At 37.0% G+C, this 11,569-nt stretch overlaps 1 long non-coding RNA gene across 2 annotated transcripts in view; it reads right to left on the bottom strand.

Annotated features, from left to right (window-relative positions):
* LOC148442523 (uncharacterized) overlaps window positions 1-10,913 on the bottom strand; it is a 118,317-nt gene extending 107,404 nt beyond the window's left edge. For both annotated transcript variants that reach the window (XR_015875794.1, XR_015875793.1), the window contains exons 1-2: window positions 10,841-10,913; window positions 7,017-7,125 (exon numbers count right to left, since the gene is read on the bottom strand). This is a non-coding gene — a long non-coding RNA (uncharacterized LOC148442523). The remainder of the gene's footprint in view (window positions 1-7,016; window positions 7,126-10,840) is intronic.
* Window positions 10,914-11,569: the final 656 nt, after the last annotated feature.

Consider the following 11,569-nt stretch of genomic DNA (forward strand, 5'->3'; position numbering starts at 1 on the left):
AAATCAAAAACAAAAACAAAAAAAGTACTAAAACATTTGAGGGCGGTTTTTGCCAAACCCAAAATCATAACATTAGAGGGTGTTTTTGCTAAAACCAAAACCAAAACACGGGTGTCCGCGCACATCTCTACGAGTCCTTACACACTCTATTCAGTTTATATTTCTTTATTTGTGTATTAGCGTTATGCTCTCTCTCCGCTTTGAAGGCCAGGTTCTTTCCAACCTTCCAACCTAGCTGATCATCTGGTGCTCCTCAGAGAGATTAATGGCCACTCTACTATTTCCAGCGCCAAGTCCAAGCACAACCACAGCTCCAATTACATATCATATATTGTATGTTACTCGAACATCCACTCATTAGCGAAGGGAATATATGCAAATGTTTAGTCGTATTCTCAAAACACTCGATATTAATTAAAATCGCTGTGGTGACGTAACAAATTGTGGTAATAGCTAATGATTTTTTACAAATTACATAAATATATTGTATAAATAACATGGTATGCGCCATAGTATACTTACTTAAGCAACCGCGGTTAATAAAGTAGTGCAGTGCTTCACCCGCCACAAGCCGCCAAATCAATACACAAAAATTTCAATGAGTGCCTCCGTAAATTAGTAATATCAACATTTTTGCTGCATTTTAATGACACTACATTGGCATCTATATGATACAAGCTTTCACCTGCAATAAGTAGATATAATAGATAATAAATCTTCTCGCTGGACAAAAGCCGAATTAATTGTTATTGTTTATTCATCCTTTTATAGTGACACAAACTCTAACACAACAGACAATGCAGCTTTTGTTCATATTAATACACCTCGGGTTCAATTTTCTATCCTTATGCTTACGTTACTACTGCACTGTGTTTTATGTATCTCACACTCCATACTCATCGTTTGTACACTCTACTCTGCTACCGAATTTCTGATGACCCAAATACAGTAATTCTCTCTGTATTCATTATAGCACATCCTGGCCCTGTTCTGTGTCCTCCAATTAATCTACATAAATCTTGATTTTTAGGAATTATACCAGTTGTGGTGGTCTCTTAGGAACTCGTTGCCAAAAAAATAAAATAAAATAAAAACCTTAATCACATGTGTGTGTATTTGATCAGATCCTTGTCTACCAATTCCTCATTTTAAGTTCTATTGTGGGTAGTATTTTACACTTATTTAATAACAATACAAAATCTAAGCGCCATTATCTATCTTTAAGGCATATAGCATAAGATTCATAAAAACGGTGTTAGGTTTTTGCTGGCATTTGCCATATAATGACTGTTTTGGACTTTTTTTTTAGAAAAGAAAAATGTGGGTGTACCTATTAAAACGTTATGTAATAATAATAATAATAATAATAATAATAATAATGATAAAAAAAGTTAATTCCTAAAACTTTTCTTTTAAAAATTTACCAAAAAAAGTATTGGAATTAAATATAAATATAAAGTCCGTTGCAGCTTTAATTTTAATTTTGTAATTTTGTCATTCTGAATGCGGCCATCTTAAGAATTATTACAGATGTTCGCGCGCTAATAGCGTGATGCTATTAGCACAATTTTTGCTTCCATTACACACTTGAATTAGGCTTGAAGAGGAACTTGTACTAAATGAATCATGCGAAAACTTCAACTTACTGTGAGTTTCCCCTTTGAATGCTCACTAGCAGGAAGTGGGCAACAGAAACTGTATTTGTGCCTCCAGGTTTTGTAAACACTATTTATCCAATAAATACATGTAAAGATAAAAATTGACTCCGAAAATATAACGTATTTCCCATTTGACCAAAAAATTTTTTTTCCATAGGTAAACAATCGCTGGTGCTCTAGTGATATTTTTATATTTACATCCTATAGGATAAACAAACTTCAGATTTTTGTTATAAAGGTATCCTGGACCCATTCATCGCAAAAAGGACACTGGGACTTCCAGTAGATCCAATCGTAGACTCTCAATGCCACGGTACCACGTCTTTACCTCCAAGTGGAAAATAAATAGCCATTAAAAATAATTGTAATCCAGCGTGTCCTCTTGTTATGTCTTCATCTGTTAATCCATAGTGAACTATTTGGTTTAAATCCGAGTACAACTGAACTCATCAAGTTTAAATGTTAAACATTCATGGTCACAAGAGTTCCCACACAGAAGGACCTCTCTTGATAAATCCAGGAAGTTAACTGAGAAGACTGGGTTGTAAGCAGATAGAGGTATAGAGGGGAGAGTGAGAGAGCGAGAGAGAGAGAGGGGTGGGTGGGAGAGAGGCCGGATACACATTGACCAACCGCCAACTTGTTACATGAAACCAAGTTATTATACTGTATTTACTTTATAGCATATAGCATTTAGCAGCAAAGCAGAAGATATTATTGCAAAATATTACAAGATTTTTTGTGTCATGTGTTTCGTAACATATGTCCGTTTCCACCTACTGGCAGCAGGTATTAAATATCCTTTGTTTAACAAAGTTTTTTAACAGCAAAATTATCAATAAATTAACATACTTTATTTATGCGGTTACTTGGCAGATTTGGACTCGATGAACGGTTCTAAATTTTATTTTTATTTTTTATATTACACCTTCCACCTTTTAATTTATTCTGTAAAGTCCACAAAGAAGATATAGTTCTTTAGAATATAATTTTAAATGTGTTTTATGGAAAATGTAACAATGATAATTTGAATTTATTGGCTGTTGTACAACTTGTGGAATCTATGTATAAAATAATACACTGAATTTATTACCAGTCGCTACTGATCAAAGTAGCTCTTTATAACAGTGTACAGTATACATGACTAATGCCTCATTATGGGGTCAAGGTACAAAGTCTTGAAGAGAGATAAAGTGGATGGAGATAAAATTACCAACCACTCAGCTCCTAACTGTCACGTTGCAGGCTGTGTTTGAAAAATGACATTTAGGAGCTGTTTGGTTGGTACTTTATCTCCGTTCACTTTATCTCTCTCCAAGGCTTAGTACATGGACCCCTATAAGAGAATGTTAGTGCAGATCTACCCAATCCTAGTTAAGAAACATAGGTTATCAGACTGTGGACCCTTATAATTGCTATGTAACATATTTAAGTGATTTAATTGTATGAAAAGCCTGGAACACAACACGCATGTATATAACTGTAGAGCGGTGCTGCTCAAATCATGTCCTCGGGACACGCTAACAGTGCATGTTTTCCAGGTCCCCTCACAAAATCACAATGAAATAATTAGAAGCACCTGAGGATCTTTTAAAATGTGTCCGTCAGTAATGAATACACCTGTGCTCCAGCAAGGAGATTCGGAAAACATGCACTGCTAGTGTGTCTCAATGAATGAGTTTGAGAAGTACTGTTCTAGAGAACTAAATCACATCAATCTCTTAATTATTCACCAAAACTGACCAGCAATGGTCTGAATGCGCGTAGGACAGGAAGGAGAAATGAATTTTGTGAACTACAATGACTTCATGCGATCCAAAATATCTTAGTGTTTCTTTTCAGCTGAGCAGTTTCCTTCGGAGAAAGAAGAAGCGAACATATTATTCACAGGCCACAAGTGTGGTGTATAGACAGAGGGAGCTGTCTAAATGCTGTGAATTGAACCCTCTAAACTTATATAGCGCCGACTAGACCGTTGAACTGCAGCTCTCCAGCCGATTCCTTTGGAAAAATAAAAAAAATGTCCAAATTCTCTGCACAAGCACCAAATCTCTCAGACGGGCATGGCCATACCCTTTGTATTAATAACATATCATCTGGCAGTCAGGAAAGCATTTGGATAAATGCTAAATGTATGGGACACAATTGAAAAAAAACAAAAAAAACAGACTGTGCTGCTACTTATTTGTGAAGTGGATAGAATAGCGTTACGGCAAAGTTAGGTCATAGTATAAACTTGTCTGGGATCAGAGATACAAAAGGGCCCCAGCAGCGCTACAGTATCCTCAGTCAGTTTAAAGCAGGATGCGTCCAACGAGTATAATCTCTTTAAGTGCACTAAGGTTCAATTAGAAAACATGTATCAAGGCATGTTGGTATGTCATCTCATCTGATCGTCTCCCGGAAGAGACACAGCTCCAGGGAAGGAGGTTAATAATAGAGGAATATGACATGGCCGGGAAACAGTGATGATGTGCAGATACATCGCTAAGATCTCCAACAAAGAATGTTGTACCATGGTTTAGAGATTAAAAAAAAGCTAATTTTTACTGCCTTTAATTCAGCTCAGCATTTGAAAATGACAAAAAAAATCTAAATAAACATAGATAGGCGGTGGGTGATTCTTCTGAGGCATATTTTACATTATCAGCACATTGGCATAGTGATTAGTATCACTTCCTGTCAGGCCTGAGGTCTTGAGTTCAATTCCTGACCAAGGGATAGTCTGTGTGGAGTTTGTATGTTCTTCCCATCAGGGCTGGAACAGGGCTATGTTCCGACCCCGCCTACTAAACCAATGACATCATGACATCACGCCTAATGGTAGGGACCGCCAGCTCTAGGAAGTAGAGCACTGCTAGTATGCTCAGAGCATCTCCACAGGCTGCAGGGTGTCTGTCCAGGGAGTCCCTTGGGCGCTCCAGATGGCTCTGAAGTAATGCTACTGGCATCAGGGTATCACAAGCCACACGCGGGTGCCATGGGGCAGCGATAATACACAACCCTAGTTACAGCCCTGCTTACGGTGCTTGCGTTTGTTTCCTCCGCAATGGTAGATTAATTGTCTTCTGACAAAAAATGTAACCCGGTGTCCATGTGATGGGGAATATGGATTGTAAACTCCGTTGGGGCAGCGACTAATGTGACTGACTGAAAAAGTGGTCAATTTTGTCCCAAATTTAAACGGAATTGGTATGATTTACCCCCGGACCCATGGCCAGCGGTTGGAATCCCGACAGTGGCATCCCGGCAGAGGAGGAAATTCCGATTGTCCAAGGTAAGTACTAACTAACCTAATTCTACCCCCTAACCCTATCCCTCCCTTAGGGGTACATAACGCTAACCTTCCCCCCCAGTGCCTAACCCTAATCCCCCCACTAAGTGCCTAAACCTAACCCCCCCTTTCCCGCTGCCTAAACCTAAGTCCCCCAGGGGGGTGCCTAACCCTAACCTCCCCCTGGGGGTTGCCTAACCCTCCCTCCCCCTAGCCCAAGCCTAACCTCCCAGGGGGGTGCCTAACCCTAAGTCCCCCCGAGGAGCCCCTAACCTAACCATCCCCACCGCAGCTGTCTGCGCTTGGCGCTCTGCATCTCTTCAGTTGGGATGCCGGGCACCGGTCTCTCGGTGTTGGTAAAATGACAGGCGTCTAGATTTAGACGCCTTTCATTTAACCCTCGCCGGGATTTAATAATTTCTTCAAGCGAAAAGCATGTATTATAATTTAAATTTTCTGCAATTTCAGCAAAAGGTATTAAACAAAAGGCATTTGACAACCGTCATTTTTAATTATCAATGTATTTGTGGGGAATTTGTATGGTTTCAATGTATATTTGTAAACTCTCTGACTTTGTCAAAAAACAGTAATCTTCCTTTTTGAGCTAGTAGTATTTATGTTAAATTGTAGTTACGCCTGATAGTTATGGTTTGCAAAAAAAAAGGGGACAGTTTTGTAAATGACCAAAAATCTTCTTTACAGGAAATCCTTTTTAAGAGCATAGTAAATTCTCATATAGTGTACAACACTGTTAGCAGTTGGCCTTTTGCAAATTTTAACAATAAGAATATAGCACTATAAGCAAATGCACGATTTTATAGCCACAATTTTGAGCCCCCACCTGCCCCCCATAAAAATAACATTGTGCAGAGATTAGCTCCATAGTAATATGAGTTTTAATTAATCCATCAAAGTTGGATATGTTTCCCGAGAATTAATGGTTGGTTGAATCTTTTTTTATTAGCAAAAATACTGTGCTCTAAATGATCAAATGTCAAATAGTCCCTGAATTTTTTTGTTTCTTAAAATAATAGCGCTCTAATACTCTGTTTATTTTCTATTTCCATTGATTGTTTGGTTTATCAAAACCTTAGACGTTTCATTAAAGTCATGAATGAAATAAAAATATTCAAAATACAAATTTGAAAAAAAAAATTATATTTAAAGTATACAGTAATTAGTATTCTAATTATAATGTATACTTTATGTATCAAGAGCCACATATATTTGGCATACAAAAACAAAATAAACTAATTAAAAATAGTAAATAGTGATATAACTGATGTTTAAACTTTAGTAGCGAGTGATTACTTAATTACTCCTTTTTTAACTTCTATGCTTTTTTAATTTGAGACTTGCTCTCCGAGTGTCCTAGAGCATTTTTATCTTTTACATTTTTTTTTATGTCGTTTTTGCCAATTTTCACTATGAAGTAAACAAGAAAAAAAAATTAAATAAAAATATAAAAATATAAATAAATCCAGATTCACTATAATGAAATATTGGAGGCTGTTAATGAAACTGTAATACCCAAAATACCTGAAAGCAAATGCAACTATATGTATCTGAATGTGAAGAAATTCCCTAGTAAACCTTAGACCAATTCTCATAAATCTTGTTAAATTTATCAACTTCATTATTGTAAATTGCAGTCTTTTATGTTTCGGCAAACTAGATACTTTTTACGGCCTAAAAATGTTAAAGAAGGGAAGCGACTTTCAAAAGGTTATATCACCATAATCTAACTGTCTCACCACCACAACTGTGCTTTTTATAATTTAGGTCAAGTAACATTGGCGCTCACTGAATTAAATTTGAACACTTATTGCCATAAATTAAGGATTACACTTGTGAACATGTTTATGGTGCGTATGTCACAAAATAAATCCATTTATTTTCCAAAATACTTGAAATATTATTTACCAGAAACATATTATTAATTATTATTATTATTATTATTATTATTATTATTATTAAAGTAATAACAGCTGGAACAATGTACAGTGTACAGTATAAGCAACTGAATGTAAGTAAAGTTAACTAATATTTTGAAAATCACCTTGGACATTGCTTACATTACTCACCTTTGAACAGAAGTCACCACAAGAGGAAAGGAAACAGTTCATTGGCATCATGGTGGTCGATGAGTCCTTATGGGGAGCCTCAATATGTCTCCAAACTCTACATTGTAGTCTAGTAGAGGAGAAATAAATATCATCGGAGGTGACTCTATCTGTGATTCTCAGAAGGCAGCCTACCAATGTACCCCCATAATGGGATATCCAGTCTTGCACAGGGTTGGTTCTTAGATATTATACACCAGTTGCAAATATCTACTGACTAGAACCTCCTACTGTCATTCATTATCTCATAGTGCCCTGTCAATGTGTCTCCAAACTTTACATTGTAGTCTAGTAGAGCTGAACTTTACATGACCTTAACTTCTGCGAAGTACTAAACTAAATCAACCAGTCCCAACTTGTGCGTTACTGTCTTAGTATGATTTGAGTCTGGTATACAGTACTTTGTGTACTGTACCTACATTTGTACCTTTATACATTTGTAGTGTTACAGTACCTTTATTTGCACTAATCTTATGGTTTGTGAATAGAGGTTTTCATATCTGAGTTACGTAAGTTTCTTTTATTGATTTATATGTCCAAGTTGTTTAATTGTTCCTATAATTGGCTATATCTGTGTTATTCTACACTTTCTTTTGACTCTACAGATGTACTACACTCTACTAAATGCAAATATGCAAAAATAACAAAAAAATAAATAAATTAAAATTATTGATTTTTTTTTATCATCTGCTCAGCCAAACTATAAATGTACTTTATATTTTTAGTTGCAATAAATTCAGAGAGCCCATCAAACCTGCATCACTATGATCTATCTATCTATCTATCTATCTATCTATCTATCTATCTATCTATCTATCTATCTATCTATCTATCTATCCTATACTATACAGATCTATCTATCTATCTTTTAGTAACTAGATCATCTGTACACAAGATACTGTTATAATGTGGGTTAGGGATCATAGTTAGAGTAAAGGTGCCCACACATTGTCAGATATTTAGCACGATTTGCTGATTTTGATGCATCGGAACGACAAATCGTGCAAAATATATGCAAATCATAAGTGTCCACTGAGCGATAACGACCTGCGGGATGCGTGGGCCCACAGGTCATTAATCTATCTTCAGATCTTACCTACTGCAGGTAAGATCTGCAATCTCTTTAACGATGCACTGGAAATCATTAAGAATGCACAATAGGTCATTAGTAGACCATTTGTCAAAAGGAACACTTTATGTACGATATAGTTTGTCCGGAAGTTCTGCCAGGGAGCTGTCGGGGAGTTCAAGGGAAATCGTTGACGACATTGCATCGTTTGCGAGTCGTTCAGTGTGTTGGCACCTTACGTGTTAGATACAGCTAGTGTATATAAAATGTAAAGATTTTTAAAATAAACATTTTAGCAAATGCAATACAATTAAAATAAATGAATAAATCATGTACTATAAAAATGTGAATGACCACAGACAAGAAGTTACCAGCCATTTTTGCATATGTGTATTTTTGTTACAGTTGAATATATACACAATATATGTTTTATATTTTGTTCCTATGTAGTACTCATAATGAAATCCCTTACAATAATGTGTATAATAATTGCATTTACATGTCTATTTTGGCATTTTTATAGATATATGCTGTATAATACGTATATAACATATTGTGCATTTACAATATTGCCATTTAATTTGAACTTTTTTTAATGCCCATTACTAAATACATTTTTATTCAGGCAACACTGTGGATACATTTTTTGGCAATTTTAAAATGTATAAGGGATATAAAATAATTCTTATTTTTTCTTTATATGTAGACAAGATAAACTGTATACACGCACACAACAAGAATAGAATAGAAGGTTAAATGTTCTGCAAGAACTGGTAATAATGGAAAACTTGCAAAGTGCAAATAAAGCAGACTTGCTATCGTTCAATCAGTGCAATGATTGAGAAGTTTTGTTCCATCTTCTGAGAGGTCTCGGGGGTGGAACAGGGGCAGCAGTAAATGTAACTCAGTAAACTGAGTCTAACATGGGAAACCACCTAGAGGCAAACGTCCCCAGGAATTGTTCAGGTTTCACCATTGAAAAAGTAAGGACAAAGTGGGCTGTCACTGACGGAGACTCTTCTGTACCAGTGTTCTCCAGGTTGTGTCATCGGCAATAGGATTGTACTGATTACAGACCCTTGCTAATTTCCCCTAATACATTGTCCTAACCCACAGCAAGGGTTCTGCTGAAGGACACGAATGGCGGAGCCTGTTCTGCAATGCACAAAGCCTTAGGGGGAGATTTATCTAATCTTGGAGAGTGAAAAAGTGGGGAGAGATAAAGTACCAACCAATCAGCTCCTAACTGTCACTTTACAGAATGTGCTTGAAAAATGGCAGAAGCTGATTGGTTGGTATTTTATCTCTCTCCACTTTATCTCTATACAAGCTTTGATACATCTCCCCCTTTTATCTCCCTCAGCCTGAGAAACCGTAGAGACGCATGGGCGATGTTCTTATACTATCCGCAAAGCGAACAGCTCTCTGGAAAGGATAAGGACTGGATGAACGGGAAGTACCCTACGGTTTGTTGATTGACCAGGCGGTGAGCAATGAGCGATGGATGTCCCTAGTAGGTTCCAGCCTCCAGAATTTCGCTACGTGCTACATAAAACCTGGAGCGAGGACAATTACAAAACAAGACGATGTTATCTGTGCCTCCCCCTGTGGTAACTGCTCTACACGAGTAGAGTAGGGATCTGGTGTAATAAAGTTAAGACACAGGTTCATAGAATTTATTTGCTTTTCTTTGGCAAAGTTTCAGCTAAAAAACATAAGTTACTTAGTAGCCGTAGCTCAGTATGAAACAAAATAAGCCCCCTCATTATATAGTCCAAACATTTGGCTACAGGTCAATGGAAGGATCCCTACCCCACCAGATTTACAACATTAGAACGTATTTGCAATGAATTGGCTACTTGTAGAGCACAGTGGGGTTGGCTATAAATCTGGGCGAGCTGTGTGTGTCACACCCTATTTTGTGCACATACTGTAACTGTCCTCTGTGCAAATTTTATATTTTCTGTGCAATCATGAGAAACAAAACAGCTTACACCATTAACACCCTCTATATCGGGTCATGTAGATGGCCACGCTCAATGTACTATCGACTTCCATACGGCATGTCAGGAATATTATTTTTTGCATATATATATATATATATGTATATATACTATAACCATAAAACTACTTGTACAGTACGTACTTGTGACAAAGCTTGTGTAGTTCGGCCAGACCTGATCAATCATCTTTGAAGTTAAGAGACTTGGTTGAAAGATGCTCAGACTATGAAAAAAGTTCCAAAGATGCTTTGCCAAAAACTCTCCTTCATAGTAACATTACAACCTGCAGTAATACATTAATTAAAAGCTCATTATGCCCTGAAACACCCTCCCCCCAAAAAAACAAAAAACAAAAAACAAAACATGCCTATGTAATAAAACAATTCTGCAGCAAAGGAATGTCAATAAATAAATAGGGGAGAAAAAGTTTTTAGAAAACATTTTGAAAATGTGAACGCTGCTTTGCATTTGCTATAAGGCGCGATGTGATCAAACTAAAATATTATTTAGCAAATGCTCCCGCCGCCAAATTATTGTTCAAGAGAGTCATCCCATTACGTCGCTAGAATAATTTTAGTTAGAACATAAAAAAAAATCCCAAACGCACAGAAATTGGGTCATGTGATTATTAATGACCACAACAGGAAAATGGAAACGTGTCAGGAACTGATTATGTAGGAGAATATTTGGAGATGACAAAAACTACAACTTACCGAGATGGACGAGAGATATATTTTGATGTAATATTCAGTACGTTTCCAGTTTGCCTGCCCAGAGAGAGAGCTCATGGAAGTTTGGATGTGAGGAGTCTGGGAATATCTTAGTGGAGTATCAGTGGCCAGACATTGTGGTGCCAGAGAGCTAATGAGGTCATGCTCGGCATGGTGTTTCCCTGGTGTCATTCCCTCCCACTACTGGTGTAACCCTTGATGGAACAGTCGTCTCCCAGTTTACGTATAAGGGGACAGAGGCTAGCAGCACGGAGAGTCCGGAATTACTTCTGCAAATGTTAGAGGAATGGTTAAAGCATCACCATGGTGCAATGCGTCGTGTTTGTTTCTTAGAGATGTAGGATTATGGGATTATGCATTAGTGGTTATGGTTTTTGCAGAAGAGCGGAATTCTGGCAATATCGACCAGATCCGCTTTTGCGCAGCCTCTGTGTGTTTTATTCACAGATGAAAACCTCGCTAAATGTATACCGTCGTTTGGGTTTTAATTTATAAGCCTTTTTGTGCAGTATCGGTTCAGGAGTGTCAGAATACGACTGTGAAACACGCACTGGGCCTGAATGGTCGCTCGCGCGCTCGCTCTCATAGCATACAAGCCGCAGATTTGTACTGTAAAGTCATATGACTGCGTGGGTGTAATTTAAACAATTGTTTTTGTTACTTTCATTCATATATGAGAAGGAAGATTATATATTATAGAGTTTTTTTTTT

The sequence above is a fragment of the Taudactylus pleione genome, unplaced genomic scaffold (genome assembly GCF_031769625.1).
Source record: "Taudactylus pleione unplaced genomic scaffold, aTauple2 ptg001476l, whole genome shotgun sequence".
NCBI classification, from domain to species: Eukaryota; Metazoa; Chordata; class Amphibia; order Anura; family Myobatrachidae; genus Taudactylus; species Taudactylus pleione.